Source organism: Giraffa tippelskirchi, chromosome 4, assembly GCF_054371585.1.
Source record: "Giraffa tippelskirchi isolate mGirTip1 chromosome 4, T2T-mGirTip1v1.2.pri, whole genome shotgun sequence".
Classification (NCBI taxonomy): Eukaryota; Metazoa; Chordata; class Mammalia; order Artiodactyla; family Giraffidae; genus Giraffa; species Giraffa tippelskirchi.
Window position 1 is genome coordinate 43,052,837 of NC_137278.1, and position 27,905 is coordinate 43,080,741.

Here is a 27,905-nt window from a genome sequence, read left to right on the forward strand (position 1 = left end):
TGTGACTACTCGGGAAGACTGGACGGCTTCGCTGGTTGCTAAGCGACGAGGCGGGAGAGCGCGCGCACGCTGGAGCCGCTGAAGAGTTCCTAAGGGATGAGTGGTGCGGTATCTCCGAGACCGAAAGGACGCAGCGAACGCGCCGCGTCTTCCAGGGTCCTTCTCTAACCAGAGGACCCTCGCTCTCGTAGTGTCCTGGGACGCGTGAGGGGTTTGCGGGGACGCCCTCTCAGAGGCGGCTGGGGCTGCGCATCTTCCACACTCCGGAGACAGGTGAGTCCCAGCCCGAGGCTAGACGCTAGGGTCTGGTTTGCGGTTGTGCGCCGTCCCGCGTTGCCTTTATGGACCCAGCTCTTCTGCTCGACAGTACCTCTCTCCGCGCACTGTTAGGGAGAAAGTGTTCTGGAGGGCCCTCAAGTTCGTACCATCTCCCTGCTGTAAGATACAGCTTTTTTCAAGATATGTGAAAAATACTGAGCTTCTGCTTTGTGGGAAATGAGCCCGTCCCTTCCTGGTGTGCAGTCTAACTTTTTCTCTTAAGTCCTCCGGGAATGTTGATACTTTTGTCCGTTCTTTTTTGGAAACTGGATGCTCTTTAAACCATCTTGAGCTTTAAATTATGCAAAACCTGCATTTCTAAGGAAAGCGTGGCAGCTGAATGGGAGACTCTGATTGGTAATTAGGGGTCTCAGCTGGTAAAACAACTTAACGAGGTTTTCATTTGAAATTAATGCTGCCCAAGAAAATTGTTGTGCTCTCTGAAAGCTTATTGCATGTGGTATTAAGATGTGATGCTCTAGAATAGCATGTGTGTAATGAAATAAATTAAATATCTGTATTAGATAACATTGATGTAACTTCTGGTTGTATTGCTAATTAAATACCAAGAGGTATCTTTCATTTTTACTCTGTTCACTGGTAATTGAATGCAAGTGGTATGTTTCAGTTTTTCTTTCCTCAGTTTTGGAGGGTTTGCTATTATGGAAAAGAAATAGAATCTTACTTTCTAACTTGAGCTATCAATAGTGTTTATTATAGCTTAATGACTCTCTTTCTTGAATAACTGTTCACCTGGTTTTCAGACAACTGTTTCCTGGTTTTCCTCTGTCATTGGTTGCTCCTTCTCAGTGTTCTTTGTGAGTTCTTTTTCTGCCTCTGATCTCTTAACCTCGGAGTACCTGTATGCTGTCTGCACTGAATTTCTTAGTGATCTAATTCATGAATTGCTAGTTTCAAAAATGCCACCTCTGTGTCAGACATTCTCAGGTTTGTGTCTAGTCGTGAATTCCAGACCCCAGTGTCTGCTACCTTGTTATTTGTCTTTGGAGAACTTGAGTTTCTAATATGCATCGTTTTCACTATTCTACAGTGTTTTCTACTGACCAATTGTATGTAGAAGTAAAGTACTATATCCTTTGGTACAGATATTAATAATATGACCTATAATTTCTCCAGTTCTAATATGTTGGTTATGGATGGGATTATGAGGTTTCAAATAGTAGAGTAGTGGAGAGTATGGATTGGTTAGATGAAGACTGTTGTAATAAACTGGCCAGGAGAGCATAGAGCAAGAATTTTAGGGTGTGGCATTCTGTTAGGCGCTAGAGATCCAGATATTAGTAATACACAGTTGCTGCCTTTTTAGAGCTCCCAGTTTAGCAGGGAACACAAATGTGTAAACCAGTAATGACACCATAGTGTGACCTGGTTAGTAATAGTTAGGTAGCAAGTTAGTAACTCTGGATTGCCACAGTTTCACAAAAGAGGTGCTGTCTGAATGAGAACAAACAGATGTTTCTACCAGGCAGCTAGAGTTGAGGAGGTAGAACCACATTTGCAGCGTTGCAGGTAGTGTTTTGGCATTTAACATCTTGCAAACATGAAGACCTACAAGACCTTCTAGAACTAATACCCCAAAAGGATGTCCTCTTCATTATAGGGGACTGGAATGCAAAAGTAGGAGATCAAGAAACACCTGGAATAACAGACAAATTGGGCCTTGGAGTACAAAATGTGAAGCAGGGCAAAGGCTAACAGAGTTTTGCCAAGAAAACCCACTGGTCATAGCAAACACCCTCTTCCAACAACACAAGAGAAGACTCTACACATGGACATCACCAGATGGTATATAAAGAAGTCAGATTGATTATATTCTTTGCAGCCAAAGATGGAGAAGCTCTATACGGTCAGCAAAAATAAGACCAGAAGCTGACTGTGGCTCAGATCATGAACTCCTTATTGCCAAATTCAGACTTAAATTAAAGAATGTAGGGAAAACCACTAGGCCATTCAGGTATGACCTAAATCAAATCCCTTATGATTATACAGTAGAAGTGGGAAATATATTTAAGGGACTAGATCTGATAGAGTGCCTGATGAACTGTGGATGAAGGTTCGTGACATTGCACAGGAGGCAGTGATCAAGACCATCCCCAAGAAAAAGAAGTGCAAAAAGGCTAAATGGTTGTCTGAGAAGGCCTTACAAATAGCTGAGAAAAGAAGAGAAGCTAATGGCAAAGAAGAAAAGGAAAGATATACCCATTTGAATTCAGAGTTCCAAAGTATAGCAAGGAAACATAAGAAAGCCTTCCTCATTGATCAATGCAAAGAAATAGAGGAAAACAATAGAATGGGAAAGACTAGAGATGTCTTCAGAAGATTAGAGATACCAAGGGAACATTTCATGCAAAGATGGGCATAATAAAGGATAGAAACCGTATGGACCTAACAGAAGCAGATGATATTATGAAGAGGTGGCAAGAATACACAGAAGAACTATACAAAAAGATCTTTATGACCCAGGTAACCATGATGGTGTGATCACTCAGCTAGAGCCAGACATCCTGGAATGCGAAGTTAAGTGGGAACAAAGCTAGTGGAGGCGATGGAATTCCATTTGAGCTGTTTCAAATCCTAAAAGATGATGATGTGAAAGTGCTGCACTCAATATGCCAGCACATTTGGAAAATTTAGCGGTGACCACAGGACTGGAAAAGGTCAGTCTTCATTCCAATTCCAAAAAAAGTCAATGTCAAGGAATGTTCAAACTACTGCACAATTGCACTCATTTCACATGCTAGCAAAGTGATGATCAAAATTCTCCAACAGTACTTGAACCTTGAACCTCCAGATGTTCAAGCTGGATTTAGAAAGGGCAGAGGAACCAGAGATCAAATAGCCAACATCTGTTGGATCATCAAAAAAGCAAGAAAGTTCCAGAAAAACATCAATTTCTGCTTTATTGACTATGCCAAAGCCTTTGACTGTGGGATCACAACAAACTGTGGAAAATTCTGAAAGAGATGGGAATACCAGACCACTTGACCTGCCTCCTGAGAAATCTGTATGCAGGTCAGGAAGCAACAGTTAGAACTGGACATGAAACAACAGACTGGTTCCAAATCAGGAAAGGAGTATGTCAAGGCTGTATATTGTCACCCTGCTTATTTAACTTATATGCAGAGTACATCATGCGAAATGCCAGGCTGGATGAAGCACAAGCCAGAATCCAAATTGCCAAGAGAAATATCAATAACTTCAGGTATGCAGATGACACCACCCTTATGGCAGAAAGTGAAGAAGAACAAGAGCCTCTTGATGAAAGTAAAGGAGGAGAGTGAAAAAGTTGGCTTAAACCTCAACATTCAGAAAGCTAAGATCATGGCATCTGGTCCCATCACTTCATGGCAAATAGATGGGGAAACAGTGTCAGACTTTATTTTTCAGGGCTCCAAAATCACTGCAGAAGGTGACTGCAGCCATGAAATTAAAAGACGTTTGCTCCTTGGAAGAAAATCTATGACTAACTTAGACATTATATTAAAAAGCAGAGACATTACTTTGCCAACAAAGGTATGTCTAGTGAAAGCTATGGTTTTTCCAGTAGTCATGTATGGATGTGAGAATTGGACTATAAAGAAAGCTGAGTGCCGAAAAATTGATGCTTTTGAACTGTGGTGTTGGAGAAGACTCTCGAGAGTCCCTTCGACTGCAAGGAGATCCAACCAGTCTGTCCTAAAGGAAATCAGTCCTGAATATTCATTGGAAGGAGTATGCTGAAGCTGAAACTCCAATACTTTGGCCACCTGATGCCAAGAGCTGACTCATTGGAAAAGACCCTGATGCTGGACAAGATTGAAGGCCAGAGGAGAAGGGGATAACAGAGGATGAGATGGTTGGATGGCATCACTGACTCGATGGACATGAATTTGAGCAAGCTCCAGGAGTTGGTGATGGACAGGGAGGCCTATCGTGCTGCAGTCCATGGGGTCACAAAGAGTCAGACACGACTGAGTGACTGAACTGACTTGAAACATACGTGTGTTAAGGCTGTAATTTTTAACAAACTAAGCCAACCATTCCATCCTAAAGGAGATCAGTCCTGAGTTGTCATTGGAAGGACTGATGCTGAAGCTGAAACTCCAATACTTTGACCACCTGATGCGAAGAGCTGACTCATTGGAAAAGACCCTTATGCTGGGAAAGATTGAGGGCAGGAGGAGCAGGGGACGACAGAGGATGAGATGGTTGGATGGCATCATCGACTCGATGGACACTGGTTTGGGTGGACTCCGGGAGTTGGTGATGAACAGGGAGGCCTGGCATGCTGCTGTTCATGGGGTCGCAAAAAGTCGGACACAACTGAGTGACTGAACTGAACTTAAGCCTGAAATTGTGTTGTTATTTGGCTATTATATTCAAATTAATTAAAAGTAAATAAAGTTAGTGCCCAACCATTCCCTGTTCTCTGTTATTTGTTGTTATTTGTTGTTTTCTTGATAATAACCATTTGGACAGGTGTGAATTTGTATCCCATTGTGGTTTCGATTTGTGTTTCCTTGATAATTAAGCATCTTTTCGGGTGTCTTTTGGCCATTTGTACATCTTCTTTGGTAAAATTTCAGTTCATGTCCTCTGTCCATTTTTTAATTGAGTTGTTTGGGTTTTTTAAGTTGAGTTATATGAGTTCTTTATAAATTTTGGATATTAACTCCTTATTGGACATATATTTGCAAATATCTTCTCACATTTGGTAGGCTGCCTTTTTGTGTTGTTGATGGTTTCCTTTGCTGTGCAAAAGCTTTTCAGTTGATGTAGACTCATTTGTTTATTTTTCTTTTGTTTCCCTTACCTGAAGGGACTTAACCAAAAAATATTGCTAAGCTGTCTTTGTGGGATTGTAAATAGGTGCAGCCCCTATGGAAAACAGCATTGAGGTTCTTTAAAAAATAAAAGTAAAGCTGCCATATGATCCAGCAGTTTCACTTCTGGGCATTTACCTAAAGAAAACAGAAAAACCAGTTCAAAAAGATATATGCCCTCCAATGTTCATTGCAGCATTATTTACAGTAGCCAAAGTATGAAAGCAACCTAAGGATCCAGTGGCAGACTAATGGGAAAAGAAGATGTGATATATGAATAATACTTCTACATAAAAAAGATAAATCTTGCTAATTCTGTCAACATGGATCGATCTAGAGAGTATTATACTCAGTCCATAAGTCAGAGAAGGACAAATACCACACACTGTCATGGAATACATGGAATCTAAACAGCAAAACAAATGAAACAGACATAGAACAAACAGGTAGTTTCCAGAAAGGAGGGGATAGACAGGTGGACAAAATAGGTGTAGGGGATTAAAATGTGCAGATCTCCAGTTATATAATAGGTAAACCATGGGATGTAATACACAACATTAAGAATATTGTCAGTAATACTGTATTACCTTTGTATGGAGACAGATGGTTACTAGGGTCATCATGATCATTTCACAAGGTATGCAAATATCAAGTCACTATGTAGTACACCTGAAACTAACATAATATCGTGTGTCAACTATATGTGAATGTAAAATTAATTTAAAAACAATTTCTCAGTTACACCAGGTATATTTCAAGTGCTCAGTAGCCACAGGTGACGGAATAGTATACGTTTTTGTTATCACCCAAAGTTCTATTACATGGCTTCCAAAACTTACTGGATTAGCAAGGCATCTTCCAGAGCAGGAGCAGCTGTAGCATATCTTTGTGGAGGCATTTCTTCTGCCCATGTGTACACCTTATGGAGGGCATCACTGTCAGTGATTCTGACTACACAGGAGGAGTCCTATGTGAGGCAAGAGAGAAACCCAGTCCTTGTCTTAATCGTTGCTGATTTTTTCTGGAAGAATTCACATTAACAGCTTTGGTATGCAAAGTTTACAAACAATGCATTGTCCTAGGTCATGAGTGAAACCTAGCACCTGCAAGCTGGCATCATCAGGATGGGATAGGAAAGCATAGTCATTGCCTGAGTGACGCAGACAGTATCTGTCTTCTGCTCTCTACTGTTCTGGAATACTTATTATAGGGAAAGAGCAAATTAGCCAAGATGGCGGTATTCAGGCTGGCTCTCTCCACACATTTTGTAAATAATGATTATGTAACAGCTGAGATCACTTATAGCACTGTGCGTGGGCCTCACAAGGTACTCGCTTGGCCATAGGCTTCTTTTGTTCTGTAAGCATGCATAAGCTCCATCTGGAGAGCCCTTGTGGGCTACATTATGGTTATGTTAAGTCTGCTTCTGTGTCAGCCAGGAGATAAGTTTAGGTTATGACTGCTGCTGCAACTGCTGTGTCAGCCAGGAGAGAATAAGCATGTCTGCAGTTCCTACAGCTCCTCACTTCTTCCATCCTCTTAGCTTGCGCCTTGCCTACTGTGGTTTCAGTGAACAGTGTGCACAGTGAGGTACAGCAAGACACCTATGTCCTGTCACATTCTAAGTATGTAGAAGAGCACATACCACTTTGTTCAGACCCTGCTGATAATGAAGGTTAAGAGAGAAAGGAACTCAGTTGGGGTGTTTGTACATTTTAATGTGTGCAACAGGTGTATATTCATATGTGCTTTTTATGAATCATGATATATGTTTAATTTACATAGTATATGTGCTCCCTATTATGTTATCTCTATTATGAGTTCTTATTAAATGTATAGCTGGTTTTATACTTTATAATATTTTCAGTTTGGATTAAACAAAAATGCTTTTTAAAGTCAAATTTTGTGATTTTTGTCATTCCTAAGGAAGGAGAGAGAGAGATGTCACTGGGGAATAGCATAAGGGTGCTTTAAATGTATTGGTGGGTGGAGAGTATTAATTTTATTATTTGTCCAATTCACTACTCAGCTTAACAAAGAATATTACCAACTCCTTCCTGGAGATAATGTGTTGACACACATATACTCACTCTTGTGTGTACAGATGTATTTTACAATCATAAAAAGTCATAAGCTATTCAATAATAATAACAATAATTAATCAATTAATATTTTCTCTTATCTCCTACTACTAGAGATTATGAAAACATGTCTATGTCACTGCTAATGACTTTATGTGTAAAAAAACCCTGCTGTATAAGCACAAGCATGATTACGTTTTCTCATAAATATGTCCAAAATAGATATTTAATAATCATACTCACTGTTTAAAAAAATTAAGACGTATGAAAAGACTCTAAATGGATCAATTTATGATTAAAAAGGGGTGTGGAAGAGTGGGTGAGAGCTAGATTTTGGAGAGTAAGTAAAAGTATGGGGGAGGGACAGGAGGAGGGAAAAAGCAATTGAATATGAAGAACTAACATTGAAGTGAAGGTTAGAGAGGAGGAAAAAAGAACTCAGCAAAGATATTCATTTGCATTATACACCTTTACTTTAGCCAGCTTACTTGCTGTTGCTCAAACAAGTCCTACAGTATTCTGCCTCCACCTTTAGTGTGCTTTTTCTCACCTGGACTCTCAGACTCTATTTCTGCCTGTTAAAATCATTCTGCCAGGCTCTCTCCAAATGCTTTGGTGTATATGAAGCCTTCCCACCCCCCACCCCCCACTTAAAAACTATTACAAAAAATTACAAACATAAGCAAAATGAAGAGATAGTGTAATTTTTCAGTCCATCATGCATCTTCAATAATTATTAACATGTTGCCCATCTTTTAAAATATATCTCCCTGCTTCCTCCCTCCTCCAACATTTTCAAACATGCAGAAAAGCTGTACAGTGAATATCCTTGACAGTATTCTGAGTTCAGTTGGAAGAGAGAACTATACTGGTTATTTGAAAATTTAATATGATGAATTGTTAGCCAGAACAAGGAGAGGTGTTTAACTATTGAAAGAGGTAAAACAGCTTAGAGTTTAAAGGTTCCAGAAGTAGCAATTGCAAAAGAGCAGCTCTTACTACTTGGACAAGGAAGAAAGACTGGAGAGAGTCCTTCTTCCCAGAGTTTGGATGCAAGCCTCCTCAAAAAGGGCATACCTACCCTAGCTACAGAGCCTGAGGCCACAGCTGGAACCTGTCTCCTCATCAGTGCTTTTGGGCCTTCACTCTAATTAATAATAATAATAGAGAACCAGAATCCAGAAGGGAAGTATTTCTCTGCTGCTTGGTGGCGTGGTGGCAAAGAATCCACCTGCCAGTACAGGAGACTCAAGAGACACAGGTTTGATCCCTTGGTTGGGAAGATCCCCCAGAGTAGGAAAATAACAACTTACTCCAGTATTCTTGCCTGGAAAATTACCTGGACAGAGCTGCCTGGTGGGCTATAGTCCCTGGGGTCGCAAAGAGTCAGATGCAGCTGAGTTACGTAGCACAGCAGCACACATGGTGACCTGGTAGGATCACTCCATTGCCCTCTCTAGAGCTGGTGAAGGAGAAGTGTTTAGAACTCTAGTTCCATTGTCATAAAGTGGGGCAAAGAAAGGTAGATTTGATGCTGAGAGATGTCGGGAGCCGCGCTAGGCATTACTGACAAAATGGAGGCACGGCCCCAACCCCCTCTCCTCATCCTGCAGGCAGGGTCACGGGATGAAGGAGTTAGGTCTTGTGATTCTGACTTGTCCTTTCCTTCCTCCGGTTGAGTTGGCTGGAAAGAATGTTATAATCCATAAACTTCAATATTGGCATTTGTTCAAGGATCTTTAGAAAGAGTGTTCCAGGTTGAGCACATAGGCTGCAGCCTGAGGCCATGGGAAACATTGTTATCTGAAACCTGCTTTTAAGGGAAATGTTTATGGCAAAACAAGTTTGCTGAGTTTAAGGGTTAGGAATAATTAAGAATAATTAGAAGCTAAAAGTTTAAGGTATGTTGTAGTGTTGGCATATTTTACTATAACTTATGGAAACTAGGGATTTTAGAGATACTAATAGCTAAATTTGGCCTTGGAGTACAGAATGAAGCAGGGCAAAGGCTAATAGAGTTTTGCCAAGAGAACGCACTGGTAATAGCAAACACCCTATTCCAACAACACAAGAGAAGACTCTACACGTGGACATCACCAGGTGGTCAACACCGAAATCAGATTGATTATATTCTTTGCAGCCAAAGATGGAGAAGCTCTATACACTCAGCAAAAACAAGACCGGGAGCAGACTGTGGCTCAAATCATGAACTGCTTATTGCCAAATTCAGACTTAAATTGAAGAAAGTAGGGAAAACCACTAGTCCATTCAGGTATGACCTAGATCAAATCCCTTATGAGTATACAGTAGAAGTGACAAATAGATTTAAGGGACTAGATCTGATAGAGTGCCTGATGAACTATGGACAGAGGTTCATGACATTGTACAGGAGACAGGGATCAAGACCATCCCCATGGAAAAGAAATGCAAAAAAAGCAAAATGGTTGTCTGAGGAGGCCTTACAGATAGCTGGGAAGAGAAGAGAAGCGAAAAGCAAAGGAGTAAAGGAAAGATATTCCCATCTGAATGCAGAGTTCCAAAGAATAGCAAGGAGAGATAAGAAAGCCTTCCTCAGCGATCAGTGCAAAGAAATAGAGGAAAACAACAGATTGGGAAAGACTAGAGATCTCAAGAAAATTAGAGATACCAAAGGAACATTTCATGCAAAGATAGGCTCGATAAAGGACAGAAATGGTATGGACCTAACAGAAGCAGAAGATATTAAGAAGAGGTGGCAAGAATACACAGAACTGTACAAAAAAGATCTTCATGACGCAGATAATCACGATGGTGTGATCACTCACCTAGAGCCAGACATCCTGGAATGTGAAGTCAAGTGGGCCTTAGAAAGCATCACTACGAACAAAGCGAGTGGAGGTGATGGAATTCCAGTTGAGCTATTTCAAATCCTGAAAGATGATGCTGTGAAAGTGCTGCACTCGATATGCCAGCAAATTTGGAAAACTCAGCAGTGGCCACAGGACTGGAAAAGGTCAGTTTTTGTTCCAATCCCAAAGAAAGGCAATGCCAAAGAATGCTCAAACGACCGCACAATTGCACTCATCTCACATGCTAGTAAAGTAATGCTCAAAATTCTCCAAGCCAGGCTTCAGCAATACGTGAACCGTGAACTTCCAGATGTTCAAGCTGGTTTTAGAAAAGGCAGAGGAACCAGAGATCAAATTGCCAATATCCGCTGGATCATCGAAAAAGCAAGAGAGTTCCAGAAAAACATCTACTTCTACTTTATTGACTATTCCAAAGCCTTTGACTGTGTGGATCACAATAAACTGTGGAAAATTCTGAAAGAGATGGGAATACCAGACCATCTGACCTGTCTCTTGAGAAACCTGTATGCAGGTCAGGAAGCAACAGTTAGAACTGGACATGGAACAACAGACTGGTTCCAAATCAGGAAAGGAGTACGTCAAGGCTGTATATTGTCACCCTGCTTATTTAACTTCCATGCAGAGTACATCATGAGAAACGCTGGGCTGGAAGAAACACAAGCTGAAATCAAGATTGTCGGGAGAAATATCAATAACCTCAGATATGTGGATGACACCACCCTTATGGCAGAAAGTGAAGAAGAACTAAAGAGCCTCTTGATGAAAGTGAAAGAGGAGAGTGAAAAAGTTGGCTGAAAGCTCAACGTTCAGAAAACTAAGATCATGGCATCTGGTCCCATCACTTCATGGGAAATAGATGGGGAAACAGTGTCAGACTTTATTTTTTTGGGCTCCAAAATCACTGCTGATGGTGGTGGCAGCCATGAAATTAAAAGATGCTTACTCCTTGGAAGGAAGGTTATGGCCAACCTAAATAGCATATTTAAAAGCAGAGACATTACTTTGCCAACAAAAGTCCGTCTAGTCAAGACTATGGTTTTTCCAGTGGTCATGTATAGATGTGAGAGTTGGACTATAAAGAAAGCTGAGCGCCGCAGAATTCATGCCTCTGAGCTGTGGTGTTGGAGAAGACTCTTGAGAGTCCCTTGGACTGCAAAGAGGTCCAATCAATCCATCATAAAAGAGACCAATCCTGGGTGTTCATTGGAAGGTCTGATGTTGAAGCTGAAACTGCAATATTTTGGCCACCTCATGCGAAGAGTTGACTCCTTGGAAAAGACCCTAATGCTGGGTAGGATTGGGGGCGGGGGAGAAGGGGACGACAGAGGATGAGATGGTTGGATGGCATCACTGACTCGATGGACATGGGTTTGGGTAGACTCCTGGAGTTGGTGATGGACAGAGAGGCCTGACGTGCTTCAGTTCATGGCGTCGCAAAGAGTAGGACAGGACTGAGCAACTGAAAGGAACTGAATAGCTAAAAGCCTTTTTAGGAGATGATGAGCTTAAGTTACTAGGAGATAGCAGGATTTAGAGAGATAAGAAATAAACTGAGGAATGTGGTATACAGCCCAGAGACAAACTTGAGTTACAATGTTATCACAAGGACACTTAAGAGGGAACTCTGAAGGACAACAATGATTTATGGAGACAGTAAATCTGGGTGAGGGTGAAGATGTCATACCTCTGACCTAATGCTTTTGTAAAAGTATAAAAGAAAACCTGATGCTTAAAATAAACATGCAGTCCAAATGAGTGAGAGGCTGCATCATTTGCCGACCCCGTTCATCCCTTCAGTGCTTCCCTGGCTTTCAGAGCTGGACTCCGGCAGAGAGATAGTAAATTGATAACTGGCATACCTATATATAGCCGGGGCTTCCCTGGTGGCTCAGATGGTAAAGAATCTGCTTGCAATGCAGGAGACTTGGGTTTGATCCCTGGTTTGGGAAGATCCCCTGGAGAGGAAATGGCAGCCCTCTCCAGTATTCTTGCTTGGAGAATTTCATAGACGGAGGAGCCTGGTGGGCTACAGTCCACAGGGTCACAAAGAATCAGACATGACTGAGTGACTTTCATTTATTCACACCTATGTAGTACCTGTCTAATTTCTACACTTGTTAAGCATTTTGCTTTATTTACTTTATTGTGTATCTGCACACCTATCCATCCACATGAAGTCTTTTTTTGATTCTTCAGCCTGATGGCTCTTTGTTTTGAATTTTAAAAAATTACCTATACAATTACCTAGTGGGGGAGAAAAAAATGACTAAAAGTGGCTCCCTCTAGAGGTGGGAGTTGAGGTGGAGATTAACTGGGAATGAGCATGAAGGAACTTTTTGGGTGACAGTAATGGTCTATATCTTGATAGGAGTTTGCATTACAGACGTATAAGAATTTGTAAAAATCTGCAAATGATATGAGATTTGTGCATTTCATATTTGTAAATTTTTTTCTAAAAACATCTGTGAAAATTACTAAACTCTAGTTAGTGATAGGTATGCTAAAGTATTTAGGGGTGAAACATACTTATGCCAGAAACTTTGAGATGCATTAAAAATATAAGGTGGATTGATGGAAGTGTAGAAAGATGAATAGTTAGTCCATAAAAATCTAAATAAGGCAAATATGGGGCTTCCCTGGTGGTTCAGATGGTAAAGAACCTGCCTGTAGTGTGGAAGACTGGATGGAGTTTGATCCCTTGGTCGGGAAGATCCCCTGGAGAGGCGCATGGCTGTCCACTCCAGTATTCTTGCCTGGAGAATTCCATGGACAGAGGAGCCTGGCAGGCTACAGTCCATGGGATTGCAGAGACTCAGGCACGATTGAGCGACTTTCACTTTCAAAGCAAATACAGTAATGTGAGAAAATACCATATAGTAAAATGTTAATTGTACAATTTTGGTGGTGTTTAATGTATATCAGTTAAAAAAAAAAATCTTTGACCGCATCTGGTCTTAGTTGCAACACGTGGAATCCTCATTGCATCATACAGTATCTTCTGTTGTGATGCATGGACTCCAGTTGTAGCCTGTGGGCTTAGTTACTCTGAGGCATGTGAGACCTTAGTCCCCATCGAAGGATTGAACCCGTGTCCCCTGCATTGTGAGGTGAATTCTTAACCATTGAACCACCAGGGAAGTCCCTGTAGGTTACTTTCAGCTTTTCTGTGTCAGTTATTAGACTGAAATTTCCTCGAGTTCAGAGACTGTGTCTTATACATCTGTAAATGCCTCATGGAACACAACATGATATCTTTCTCACAATAGGAACAAACAAAATGCCTTTAAAATTACCATCATGGAGTTGGAAGACTAATCTTGGCTTAAAGAACCTAAACCCTCCAAACTTTTCTTGCTAAACAGAAATTTTGTAAATGCAAATAATATTGGAAAACGATTGGAAGAAGTTGTGAAATACTGAGCATATCAGAAATTTCCCAGATGTAATTTGATAATTTAGTAAAAATTTATTATCATGTTTTGATAAATAGCTTATTATTAATTTGTTTAGCAAATCATTCAGCTAAATTATCAGACTTAAGCTATAGGTAGAATTAAGGCTAGTTTAGATTATAAAATGTATACTTAAAATTATCTTTTGTTCCAGTAAAATGTATTCATTATCTAGTGTGCTTGGTTTGCCTGGAGAGTATGGTTGACTCCATACTCCATACAACAAATGAGAAATAAATGGAGTCCCACAGAATGGGCATATAATGTGCTTACTTGTTTAATAACCTTTCTGCACACCTTAGAATTTTTAATAATGATAATGCTTAATCTTTATAATATTTTTGATAATTCAGTTCATTGTCTCAGATCATAATTATGGGCATTTACTAGCATTATAATTACATAATTTTTCCCAGTGAAAGAAATAATACAGACTTCATCACATCTGGTTTTCATCTGGATCCTACAGTTTAAGGCTGCCATTTTTTGTTATTTCTGATAATATAACAAGTGATACAATAGGCTATAAAAGATATGGCTTAAATAGTTGATCCAAGTTTTCTGACAAGCATCTCAATATTCTAGTCACTGTGCAATTTTTATGTCTCTTATGACTTATTTCCCAACAGTGATCAGGCTAGTACAACATAATCTGCAAATATATTAGTTAAAATTATAATTTCTAATATTCTGGGTATAATTTCTTTTGTGTTTTATTTGACATTGCTTCATTTAGTTACTTTTCCCCCTTTTTAAAAAAAATTATCAAAGATTATAATTGTACAATGTTGAGAAGTATAGAACAAAATACAATTAATGGAGGATAATTGCTCTGCAGTATTGCGTTGGGCTCAACACAAATCAGCCACAGGTATGCATATGTCCCCGCCCTCCTGAGCCCCCCTCCCCTCACCCTCTCCATTCTGCCTCTCTAGGTTGGCAGAGAACACTGGGTTGAGCTCCCTGTTTCAGACATCAAATTCTCATTTGCTATCTGTTTTACATGTGGTAATGTATGTGTTTCCGTGCTATTCTCTCAATTTGTCCCACTCTCTCCTTCCTCCATTGTGTCCACAATCTTGTTCTGTATGTCTGTGTCTCCATTGCTGCCCTGCAAATAGGTTCATCAGTACCGTCTTTCTAGATTCCATACTCCTGTTAATACACAATATTTGTGTCTCCCTTTCTGATTTATAATATATAAATATTATAATATAAATATTATAATATAAATATTTATTTGTATAATAGGCCCTAGGTTCATTCACCTTGTTAGGACTGACTCGAACGTGTGCTTTTTTTTATACCCGAGTAATAATCCATTGCATGTATGTACCACAATTTCTGTATCTATTCATCTGTTCATGGACATTTAGGTTGTTTCCATGTCCTAGATATTGTAAAAAGTGCTGCAACAAACATTAGGGTACATGTGTCTCTGACAGTTTTCTCAGGGTATGTGCCTAGTGGTGGGATCGTTGGGTCATATGGTAGTTGTAGTCTTAGTTTTTTAAACAATCACCCTACTGGCTGTATCAATTTACATTCCCACCAACAGTGCAAGAGGGTTCCTTTTTATATACATTCTCTCCAGAATTATTTGTAGATTTTTTAATGATGACAATTCTGACTGGTGATACTTCATTGTAGTTTTGATTTGCATTCTCTGATAATGAGCAGTGTTGAGCATCCTTTCATGTGTTGGTTGGCCATCTGTATGTCTTCTTTGGAGAAATGTCTGTTTACGTCTTCTGCCGGTTTTTTTATTGTGTTGTTTGTTTTTCTGGTATTAAGTTGCATGAGCTGCTTGTCTATTTTGTAAATTAATCCTTTATCAGTTGTTTTGTTTACAATTATTTTCTCCCATTCTGAGGGTTGTTCTTTAATCTTGTTTATTTTTTTCCTTTGCTGTGCAAAAGCTTTTAAGTTTAATTAAGTCCCATTTGTTTACTTTTGTTTTTATTTCTATTATTCTAAGAGGTGGGTCAAAGAGGATCTTGCTGTGATGTATGTCAAAGAGTGTACTGCCTATGTAGTTTTTGGCCTTACACTTAAAATCTTTAATCCATTTTGAATTTATTTCTGTATATGGTGTTAGAAAGTGTTCTAGTTTCATTCTTTTACATTTAGCAGTCCAGTTTTCCCAGTACCACTTATTGAAGAGGCTGTCTTTTCTGTATTGTATATTCTTGGCTCCTTTGTCAAAGAGAAGGTGCCCATACGTGCATGGGTTTATCTCTGGGCTTTCTATCTTGTTCCATTGGTCTATATTTCTACTTTTGTTCTAATATGACAGAGAGACTGTAGCTTTGTAGTATAGTCTGAAGTTAGGAAGGTTGACTCCTCCAGCTCATTCCTTCTTGTGGGATCTTTTGTGTTTTCATACAAATTGTGAAATTTTTTGTTCTAGTTCTGTAAAAAATACCATTGGTAGTTTGACAGGGATTGCATTGACTTTCTAGGTTACTTTGGGTAGTATAGTCATTTTTATGGTATTGATTCTTCCAGTCCAAGAACATGGTATACCTCTCCATCTGTTTATGTCATCCTTGATTTCTTTCATCAGTTTCTTAGAGTTTTCTGTATACAGCTGTCTTGTCTCTTTAGGTAGGTTTATCCCTAGGTATTTTATTATTTTTGTTGCAGTGGTGAATGAGATTGTTTCCTTGACTTCTCTTTCTGATTTTTCATTGTTAGTATATAGGAATACAAGGAATATCTCTGTGTTACTTTATATCCTGCAACTTTATTGTATTCATTGATTGTAGTAAAATTAGCTCTAGTAATTTTCTGGTGGAATCTTTAGGGTTTTCTGTGTATAGTATCATGTCATCTGCAGATAGAGTTTTGCTTCTTCTTTTCTGATCTGAATTCCTTGTATTTCTTTCTCTTCTCTGGTTGCTGTGGCTGGGACCTCCAAAACAATGTTGAATAACAGTGGCAAGAGTGAACACCCTTGTCTTGTTCCTGTTCTTAGAGGAAATGCTTTCAGTTTTTTACCATTGAAAATAATGTTTTTGTGGGTTTGTTGTATGAGACCTTTATTATATTGAACCTTTATATGTTGTTCCTTCTATGCCTGCTTTCTGGAGAGTTTTTATCATAAATAGGTGTTGAATTTTGTTGAAACTTTTTTCTGCATCTGTTGAGATGGTCATGTGGTTTTTAATCTTTGAGTTAGTTGATATATGGTGTATCACATTGATTTGCATATATTGAAGAATCTTTGCATCCCTGGGACAAAACCACTTGATCATGGTGTATGATCCTTTTATTGTGCTGTTGGCTTCTGTTTGCTAGAATTTTGTTGAAGATTTTTGCATCTGTGTTCATCAGTGATACTGGCCTGTAATTTTCTTTTTTTGTGGTATCTTTGTCTGGTTTTGGTATCACGGTGATGGTGGCTTCGCAGAATGAGTTTGGGAGTTTTCCTTCCTCTGCAATTTTCTGAAAGAGTTTGAGTAGTATAGGTGTTAGCTCTTGTCTAAACTTTTGGTAGAATTTGCCTGTTAGGCCATCTGGCTCTGGGCTTTTGTTTGTTGGAAGATTTTTTATTACAGTTTCAATTTCAGTGCTTGTGATTGGTCTGTTCATGCTTTCTGTTTCTTCTTGGTTCAGTTTTGGAAAGTTGTACTTTTCTAAGACAAATCTTAGAATTTATGTTGCAAAGTGCTCATTGTAAAGATGGGAAGTTGCAAACTGTCCCCAAAAGATGGGATTCACTGAGTAAGGATGGCTCTCTACAACACTGCTTCTACATCTAAGGCATTTGTTCCTTTTTAGTTGAACATTTCAGTGCTTTAGTTCCTAAGTCCGGTTTTATAATAACTCTCCCATATTTTGCCAAGTTTAAAGAATTGTGACACATAAGGAATTTACTTACTTATATGTTCAATTTAATATATAGAACCTGGAAATGAATCAAGTTTTCATGACTTAACAGCTGAGATTAGTCATGTGATGTCTTCCTTGAACTATTTCATATAAGAAAGACTCAAAATTAATGTTGGTGTTATTTTTCTAGGCCCTCATAAATTTAATCATATTGTTTTACATTTAACAGAAAGCATATATATATGTGTATGCATATATACATAGTGAATATATATATACTATTACATATATAAAATTTAACCCTAAGGTAGAGTGAGTGATTATTATCCTCATTTTCCAGGTTAAGAAACTCACTTCAAAGGTTGTGATTTGTCTGAGGGCTTCTTGCTAAGAAAACTAAGCAAGAAAACTAAGATCTTACATTAAAAAAAAAAAAAAAAACCTCCATATTCCCTCACACATTTAAAAATTAACATCTAAAATATACCATGTTTATATAGTTGTAAAGGTTATAACTTCCTTTACAATATATTATAAATGAGTTTTTAAACAAAATTGTTATATTGTTCTTCAAAAAGTATATAGTGTAATCTAAATATTCTTCTAGAATCATCCATTTAAAAAATAGGTAAATCTCTCTTTGACAGTCAAAAGTTGAGGTTTCTATACATCCTTAATCTCAAACTTCTAGTACACTCTCCTAACATAATTGTATCTTACTTTATTATATTGTAATGCTAAAATGTCTATTCATGATCAGTGTCATCGTACTTCTTTAGCAAAACTATGACTGTAAATTGAAACTAAGTTTTTTTAATCTGCCACTGATGGCTGTAAGTGTAATAAACTTTATTGTTATAATTTCTTAGTAGTATACAATTTATCAAAGCAAATGTTACAAATTTAGATAATTATTAAATATTAAAAGTAAACTTTTAATAGAAATGTGTCTCTTAATGGATGGGACCTTTTCTGCTTTCATTAGTTTATGTACCTGTGGAGGAGTGTTAGTTAGAATGAAACTGAATTTAGTTTCAGATTTATTTGTATTTTTCAGAATTACCGATTTAAGTGCTTAGAAACCATATTCACATAAATAAGAAGATGGGAGTTCTTTGGACTCCTTCCATGTCATTTGCAACACAAAATAACATAGTAGCTTATTATCAGAAATTACTTTCAGTGAGTTAACCAGTTAACTCATTTAGGCTATTATTCAGTTTGGCTAAAAGCAAACAATTGAAAACCACCTGACTTGTAAAATAATTTACTACCCATTAGTCTTTCAAAGCTTTACTAAGATTTTGCCTTATATTTAGAGTTACTTTAAGTCAATATGCTATGAAAGTGTTAGGGAAAATTACAATATTATTTCAGTATCCCCTTTCCAAAACAGTATTTTAAATCAAATGCTTTTATATTGTCACCTCCTTTATATATATTTTTGTCACCATCTTGAAGTGGCTTATTTGCTGATTGAATTTTCTGTTTTGGATAAAATGCTGCCGTATAGTCTAATTGTGAAACCAGTCAGTCAAATAAGACTGACCTGGTTTTCAGAAAAAGTATGATTTCATTTTAAATTAATGCAGTAACATTAAATTTTGAGGAATATTATAAAAAAACTGAGAAATTATAGAATGTGTTTGAAAGAGAGATTACTAAAAGTTAAGATTAAAATGGTGCAGTGATAATAAAGTGTAAATGTTTAAAATCACATAAATCATGATAATGCTGTTTCTCATTGCTTAATTTATATTAAAGTGGTGCAAAGTGGGCTTAAAACGATAAGTTATTTATGAAGTTAGGAGTATAATAAAAGGAATGGTATTCCTTCAGTAAACTTACACTTCACAAACTTTTGTGTGTATGTATTTAATAAAGGAAGAAAGTGACTTGCTGAAAGTGAGTTGGTCTGACAATTAGCAGATGATTTTACATTGGTCGATAGAAAGTAGTAACATTTTCTAAGATCAGTCTTGACCATAATTGGAATAAATATTTCATTATGTAATTTGCTGGAATAGTGTGGCTTACATTAAATTCCTTACTAAATGTTGGGCTTACAGTGCCTGAATGGCTCTTGTGGGACAGCACACAGCAGCTGCCTCTCCCTCTCTTTCTGAGGAGCAAATGAGATCTCCTTTTCTCATATAGAGTAGGTATGCACTATTCCCCAAATCTAGTTTCTCAGAGTATTAACTTTCACCTTGAACCCTTATTTAAAATTTCTGTAATTCCACTAAATTGAATTCTTCTACTAGCTGCTAAGAGAAAAATAGTTTCCCCTGTTGTTCTTAAAATCTCATAATTTCTGTCCTTGATTTGCAGTGAATTTACAAGGAAGAACTTTTGTAAGCAGAATTCTTGTCACAGTCTTTTAGCAGGATAGGACATCCCCATACTCCAGTAAGGCTACAAACATGTATGCCCCTGTCTGCCAACCCAGATGCACACAATCATAGTCCTCTGTCTGGTAGTTCACAGGGCTTACACTCTTTAGAGTTGGTTCCCCTTGTTAATCGGATTTTCCTGGTGGCTCAGGTAAAAAATCTGCCTGCAGTGTGGGAGACCCAGATTTGATCCCTGGGTCAAGAAGATCCTCTGGAGAAGGCAGTGGCAACCCACTCCAATTATTCTTGCCTGGAGAATCCCATGGACAGAGGAGCCTGGTGGGCTACAGTTCATGGGGTCGCAAAGAGTAGGACATGACTGAGCAAGTAACACTTTCACTTTCCCTTTCCCCTTGTTAATCATATGAAGGAATGCATCAATGATGAACATTTCACAGGTAATATATGTTGGAGGTGAGAAATAGGTGGAAGTATCAGCACATTTCCAATTATACTAATAATAAGGTTGTCTGTCTTCTCTGCCTTCTTGGAGAACCATCTCTAGTAATAACTAATGTCAAGTAGCGTAATTTGCCATTTCAGTTTCATTGTGAGTTTGAATCTCCAGGTGGTTTCTGAATTTGTTGTAAGCATTCATTTTGTTGAAGCAACAAACAGTAGAGCATTGAACTGTTATGCTGGATTTGCAGATGTTCTTAGCATTTTTTTTCCCCCAGCTTAGCATTTTTTAGGTAATGTCTAATTCAAATTAGAGAAAATACTTGAAATACCATTCTAACAACTTCCGGCTAGAGCTATTAAAGAAGTGTTAAGTTTTAGATCCCTAAACTTGAATGTTGGCTCTTTATATGGTAGGTATTTTGGAACTTAGAAAACTTTATACTTATACACTATGAAATTACTTAACCTCCTGTTAATTTTATCTATAGTGTATATAAAAGTTGTATGCATCTAGTTAAAAATAATTCATTTTAATGTTTTCCTTAATGAAATACAGTTAAGCTTTACGGCTTTTTTGTGTAACAGTTTTGTAATCTGATTCCCTTTAATTGAAGCTAGCAAAGTAATATTTGGAGAGTAACCTAAAGTGCCCTTACTGTTGGCTTAGGTATCTGCTCATGTAGCAATATGAGCTTTACATAGCATCGGTGTAGTGGTGACTCAGAGGTAAAGAATCAGCCTGCAATGCAGGAGACATGGGTTCAATCCCTGGGTTGGGAAGATACCCTGGAGAAGGAAATGGCAACCTGCTCCAGTATTCTTGCCTGGAAAATTCCATAGACAGAGGAGCCAATGAGGTTGCAAAGAGTTGGACATGATTGAGTGTGCGCCTACAACCCTGCACCGAACATGGGTGTAGAAATATCCCTTAGAGACACTGCTTTCAGCTCTGTAAGGTATATACCCAGTAGTGGAATTCCTGGATTGTATGATAACTCTGCTTTTAATTTTTTGAGGAACTGCCATATTTCTGTTAGCAGCTGCACCATTTTACATTCCCATCAACATTGCACAGGTTCTGATTTTCAGTATCCTTGCCTGCACTTTTTGTTTTCTGTTTTTTGTAGTACCCATTCTAATAGCTATGGAGTGGTATCTCCTTGTAGTTTTGATTAGCATTTCCTTAATGATTAGTGGTTTGAATATCTTTTCATGTGCCTGTTGGCCACTCCTATATCTTCTTTAGAGAAATGTCTACTAAAATCCTTAGCCCATTTTTTAAATATGATTGTTTGGTTTTTCTGATGTTGAGTTTTAGAACTTCTCTATATATTCTCTATCTTAATACCTTATCAGATATATGGTTTGTGAATATTTTCTCCAATTATGTGGGTTGCCTTTTTACTCTGTATATCTCTGGATAGTTAGCTTCTTTTCTTTTCTTTTCTTTTTTAAGGCATAGTATTTTAAATAACTGTTTCAGGTAATATTCATCTTTGATACTAAGTTAAAACTACACAAATGGTAGTTTCTCAAACGTTATTTGCAAAATGTAACCTGAAAAAATATCATTGAATATTTCCTATTCTGTTACATTAAAATCCGTAGGCCTATCTTGCACATTGAATGGATCATGTATTAATGGATAATTTTTTAAGTAATGTGTTATTTACTAAGGATAGTGTCCTTTCCCAAAATTTGAAAATTTTCATTAACTTCAAGATGTCTGTTTTCTGTGCCATCGGTATCATGTCAAAGAAATTGTTGCCAGGTCCAATGTTGTGAAGCTTTTGTCCCTATATTTTTTCTAAGACTTTTGTTGTTTTAGGTCTCTTAGATTTAAGTCCTTAATCCATTTTGAGTTAATTTTTATATATGGTTTTAAGTAAGTGTCCAACTTCATTCTTTTGCCCATCAATATCATGTTTTGCCAGCACCATTTGTTAAAAAGACATGTCCTTTTCCCCATTGAATGGTCTTGGCGCATTTGTCAAAAATTCGACATTATATGTGACAGTTTATTTCTGGGCTTTCTATTCTATCCTGTTGGTTTATATAGCTGTTTTTATGCCAGTGCTGCACTGTTTGAATTATTCTAGCTTTGTAATAAGTTTTGATATTAAGAACTGTCAGAGGAGTGTGTAATTTCCTCGGTTCTGTCTCATCACAACAAAAATTTGAAGCAACAGACCTTAAAGCCCCTGGCACGTCACAGCTCTCGGACAGTGTTACAGCTCCGTGTTACAGCTCAGTTTTATTTAGAGAATAAAGGAAAATACATCCTCAAGGCATGAGGGCATGCCGACCCAAAAGATGTGAGGAGAAGAGAGAGAGCACGCGCGTGCTGGAGAGAGACCCCCAGCCCTTTGGCTCCTCTTTTCATATGTTTTTTCCTCCCCCTGGGCTTGCCCTATGTAAATTGGGCTAGCCAACAGTGCTGTTTGTTCTACCTAAGGTCCTCACTCTGGTCCTCGTACCTTCCTTTGTTCTATTTTTGTGGGCTTTTCCCTTCCTTGTCTTTTAGCCATCAACATTCTGGACTCCTTTTTCCTATTCCAATTGCCTAACAGAACTATGAGCCTTTCAGTTTTGGTTTTCTTTTTTCCATTTGTTTTGGCTTTTTGGGGTTTCTAGAGATTCCATTTAAAATTTAAGTTGAGTTTTTCTATTAATATTTCTGCAAAATTGGGATTTTGATAGTGATCTCGGGTGGCCTCGGCCTGCAGTGGCTTGGAATGGGGCTTGGGTTCCCAGCTGAAGACTGGGCTGGGTCACAGCAGTGAAAGTACCAGATCCTAGCCACTAGACCAGAGGTCAGTGACAAGGGCCCTGGCCCTTTGGCTTTGCAGAAAAGAATTCCCACAAAGATGGAAAGCAGTGAAACAAGTGAAGTATTTAAGAGGAAAAAAGAATACAGTACCTGTGGGTAGACACAAGGGTCGACTCAGAGAGAGAGAGAGTCACTGAGTCATGCCCTCGAGGCAGTTAGAATTACTCTTTTGGGGTGTTTCTTCCTGGTTTCCTTTGGCCAATCATTTTGATTTACCTGGTTCACAGTCCATATTTGGTATATCTCAGGATCCTCCCTTGTGTGCACAGGCATCTCTTAGCGGAGATGGATTTTACTGAAAAGGCATCTGAGTAGAACATCCCTTGACATAACTCCCCTTTGGCCTCCAAGGAGCTTTTTCTGAGCTTGTGTGGTGAGGAGGTCTTCTGACTTCAGGAATGAGAAATATGTATTCTGTGCAGGGTCCAGCCTCCTCCTTGATTGCCCTACTTTTGTTGTCTTGGAGTTTCAGTAACTAGAGAATGAATCTCCAGTTGCTTTACCCTCAGGATAGGGGAGTCCATCTACCTCCTACCTTAATAGGGATTATGTTGAATCTGTAGTACGCAAAGGTTGTTTTGGGTAGTATTGACATTGCCTATATTAAATTTTCCAATCCATGACCATGAGATGTGTTTCCATTTCTTTGTCTTCTTTCATTTCTTTCAGCATTGTTGTTTCATTGAACATGTCTTTTGCTTTCTTAATTCCTAAGTATTCTTTTTGATGCCATTGTAAATGGCACTGATTTTGTAATTTCCTTTTCAGATTCTTCATTGTTGATGTGTCGAAACACAACAAGTTTTTGCCTGTTGACTTTGTATCTTGTTACTTTGCTGAATTCATTTATTCTGACAGTTTTCTATTCTGGAGTGTTTAGACTTTTCTCCATATAAGATCATATTTGAAAACAGATTATTTTATTTCTTCCTTTCCAATTTGGATGCCTTTTATTTGATTTTCATACCTAATTGCTCTGGCTAGAACTTCCAGTCCTGTGTTGAATAGAAATGGTAAAAGTGGGCATGCTTACCTTGTTTCTGATTTGAGAGGGAAAACTTTTAGTTTTGCACTATTGCAGTATATTTGCTGTGAGTTTTCCATATACGACTTTTTTATTTGAAGTAGTTTCCTTCTATTTCTACTTTGTTGAGTGTTTTTATAATTCAAGGGTTTTGAAATTTGTCAAATACTTTTTCTGCATCAATTGAGATGATTATGTGCTTTTTTTCTTTATTACGTAAATGTGCGTTACATCAGTCAAACAATCCTTGCATTCCAGTAATAAGTCCTACTTTGTCCTGGTGTTATCCTTTTAATATTCTGTTGAATTCTGTTTGGTAGTGTTTTGTAAGGGTTTTTGCATCAATAATCATGACAGATACTGGTCGGTGGTTTTCTTGTAGTGTCTCTGCATGGCTTTATTATCAAGGTTATGCTAGCCTCATTGAATTTGTTAGGAAGTGTTCCCTTTTCTTCAATTTTGGGGAAGGATTAGTATTTTCTTCAATTTTGAGAAGGATTAGTATTAGTTCTTCAAATGTTTGGTGAATTAACCTTTGAATCTGTCAGGTCCAGGGCTTATCTTTGTTGGGAGATTTTATTATTGATTCAATCTACTTATTAGTTACAGGTCTGTTCAGATTTTCTGTTTCTTCATGAGTGAGTCTTGGTAGGTTTGTGTGTTTCTAGGCATTTGTCTGTTTCATTTAAGTTACTAATTTTTTGGTGTATAATTATTCCCAGTAGTCTCTTATAGTATGTTTTATTTCTGAAGAATTGGTAGTTATGTCCTCAGCTTCATTTCTGATTTTAGTAATTTGGTCTTTTCCCTTTTTTGTCAATTTTGTTGACTTTTAAAAAAACTCGACTTTTGTTTTTGTTGACTTTTTCCGATTATTTTCCTGTTCTTTATTCATTTACCTCTGTTCTAATCTTTATTATTTCTTCCCTTTGCTAGCTTTGGGTTTAGAAGGGTTTTGTTCTTTTTCTGGTTCCTTCAGTTGTAAAATTAAGTTGGTTTGAAATGTATCTTGTGTTTTAATGTAAACATTTATAGCTATAAATTCACCCCAGCACTGCTTTTGCTGAAACCCACGTGTTTTGATGTGATGTATCTTCATTTTCGTTTGTCTTTAAGTATTTTCTAACTTTGGTTGTGATTTTTCCCTTTGAAATATTAGTTGTTTAAAATGTATTATTTCTATGATTTTTTGAATTTTCCAGTTTGACTCTTGTTACTGATTTCTAACTTTATTTCATTGTGGCCAGAAAATATACTTTGTATGATCTACATCTTTTAAAGCCTTTTGAGATTTAATTTGTGGCAAATATATAATGGGTCTTAGAAAATGTTCTGTGTATACTTGAAGAATGTATATGCCATTGTTGTTGGGTTGAGTGTTTTGTGTATGTCTAGATATGGATGGTTTGTTGCATTGTTTTCAATTTCTTAGTTATATTCTTTCTCATTGTTCTATCCATTATTGTGAGTGGAATATTGAAGTCCTCAACCCTATTTTAGAAGTGTCTGTTTCTCTCTTCAGTTCTGTCAATTCTTACTTCGTATATATTAATGGTCTGTCATTAAGTGTGTAAATGTTTATAATTGTATCTTCTTGTATTGAAGCTTTTATTAACGTATATTATCTTTGAGTCTTGTAACCTTTTTTGTTTTAAAGTATGTTTTGTCTGACATTAGTATAACTGCCACTGCTTTCTTATATTTACATTTAAAATAATTACTGATAAGGAGACACTTTTGTCACTGAACTGTGTTTTCTATGTGTCCTATAGCTCTTTTTTGTCTCTGCTTCCTATGTTAGTCTTTTGTGTTTAATCAATTTTTTATAAAAAAGTTTATTCCTTTTTCATTTCTTTTTGTGTACATTCTATTGTTAATTTCTTTGTGGTTATCATGAGGATTATATTTAACATCTTTTTTTATATTTAACATCTTAAAGTTATAACACTAATTTGAATTTATACCATCCTAAAATGCCTCTTGATGAAAGTGAGAGAGGAGAGTGAAAAAGTTGGCTTAAAGCTCAACATTCAGAAAACTAAGATCATGGCATCCAGTCCCATCACTTCATGGCAGATAGATGGGGCAACAGTGGAAACAGTGGCTGACTTTATTTTTCTGGGCTCCAAAATCACTGCAGATGGTGACTGCAGCCATGAAATTAAAAGACACTTACTCCTTGGAAGGAAAGTTATGACCAACCTAGATAGCATATTTAAAAGCAGAGACATTACTTTGCCAACAAAGGTCCATCTAGTCAAAGCTACGGTTTTTCCAGTAGTCATGTATGGCTGTGAGAGTTGGACTATAAAGAAAGCTGAGCGCCGAAGAATTGATGCTTTTGAAGTGTGGTGTTGGAGAAGACTCTTGAGAGTCCCTTGGACTGCAAGGAGTTCTAACCAGTCCATCCTAAAGGAGATCAGTCCTGGGTGTGCATTGGAAGGACTGATGTTGAAGCTGAAACTCCAATACTTTGACCACCTCATGCGAAGAATTGACTCATTTGAAAAGACCCTGATGCTGGGTAGGATTGCGGGTAGGAGGAGAAGGGGACGACAGAGGATGAGATGGCTGGATGGTATCACTGACTCGATGGACATGGGTTTGGGTAAACTCCAGGAGTTGGTGATGGACAGGGAGGCCTGGCATGCTGCGATTCATGGGGTCGCTAAGAGTCAGACATGAATGAGCAACTGAACTGAACTGAACTTCAATAACATACAGAAACTCTGCTCCTTTACAGTTTTTTGTTGTTGATGTCACAGAACTGTATATATTATGTGCCCCAAAACATAAACTTACAATTCTTTTAGATGCATAAGTGTCCTAAATTATGTAGAAAACAAGATTTGGAATTACAAATCTAAATTATAGTAAAACTAGCTTTTATACTAATAAATGTTTTTGCTTTTTCTTTCAGTGTATTAGTGTCTTAAGTCATGTAGAAAACAAAGTACAGTTACAGGCCATTTTTACATTAATAGTAGCTTTTATAATTGCTCATGTGTTTACCCATGTTAACATCTTTTTTTCTGTATATGACTTGAAGTTGCTGTCTCATGTCCTTTCATTTCACCTAGCAGGACTCCCTTGAACATTTCTTGTAGGACAAGTCTAGTGGTCATGAATACCTTCTACTTTTGTTTATTTGGAAATGTCTGAATTTACCCTTCACTTTTGAAGGACAGTTTGGTTAGAAATGGGATTCTTGGCTGACAGTTTTTCTTTATCATGTTGATGTAACTGCTCACTGTCTTCTGGCCTCCAAAATTGCTGATGAGAAGTCTGCATATAATCTTACTGAGGATCCCTTCAATGTGATGACTTGCTTGCTGCTTTTAAGATTCTCTCTTTTTAAAGTTTCATTATAATGTGTCTCAGTCTGGGTCTTATGAATTCATCTCAGTTGGCATTTGTTGAATTTCATGGATGTTAATTTCATGTTTTTCTTTAAATTTGGGGAGTTTTCAGTCATTCTTTCTTCAAATGTTCTCTGCCTTTTTCTCCTTGTCTTCTGCCTCTAGGCTTTCCATGATGCATTTATTAGTCTGCTTGATGGTGTTCCATAGGTCCCTAGACTGTGTTTACTTTTTTTAATCTTTTTTCTTTCTTTTTGTGAGCTTTAATAATTTCCATTGTGTGAATTTCAAGTTCAGTGATTCTTCTGCCTTCTTGCCTTCTTGCCTTTGACTCCACCTGCTGAATTTTTACTTGTAGTTACTATACTTTTCAGCATCATTATTTTTGATTTATTTTAGATTGTCTTTCTATTTATTGATACTTTCATTTTGTTCAGATATTGTTTTCTTGACTTTGTCTACATTTTTCTTTGATTCTTTGAGCATATTTAAGACTGTTGTTTTAAAGTCATCTAGTATATCTACCATTATGTCTTTCAG

The 27,905-nt window shown here is 37.6% G+C and overlaps 1 protein-coding gene across 21 annotated transcripts in view; it reads left to right on the forward strand.

Annotated features, from left to right (window-relative positions):
- The first annotated feature begins 98 nt into the window (after window positions 1–98).
- WDPCP (WD repeat containing planar cell polarity effector) overlaps window positions 99–27,905 on the forward strand; it is a 307,323-nt gene continuing 279,516 nt past the window's right edge. For all 21 annotated transcript variants that reach the window (XR_014081750.1, XR_014081749.1, XR_014081751.1 and 18 more), the window contains exon 1: window positions 99–273. The gene's annotated coding sequence lies outside the window, so the exon portion shown is untranslated. The remainder of the gene's footprint in view (window positions 274–27,905) is intronic.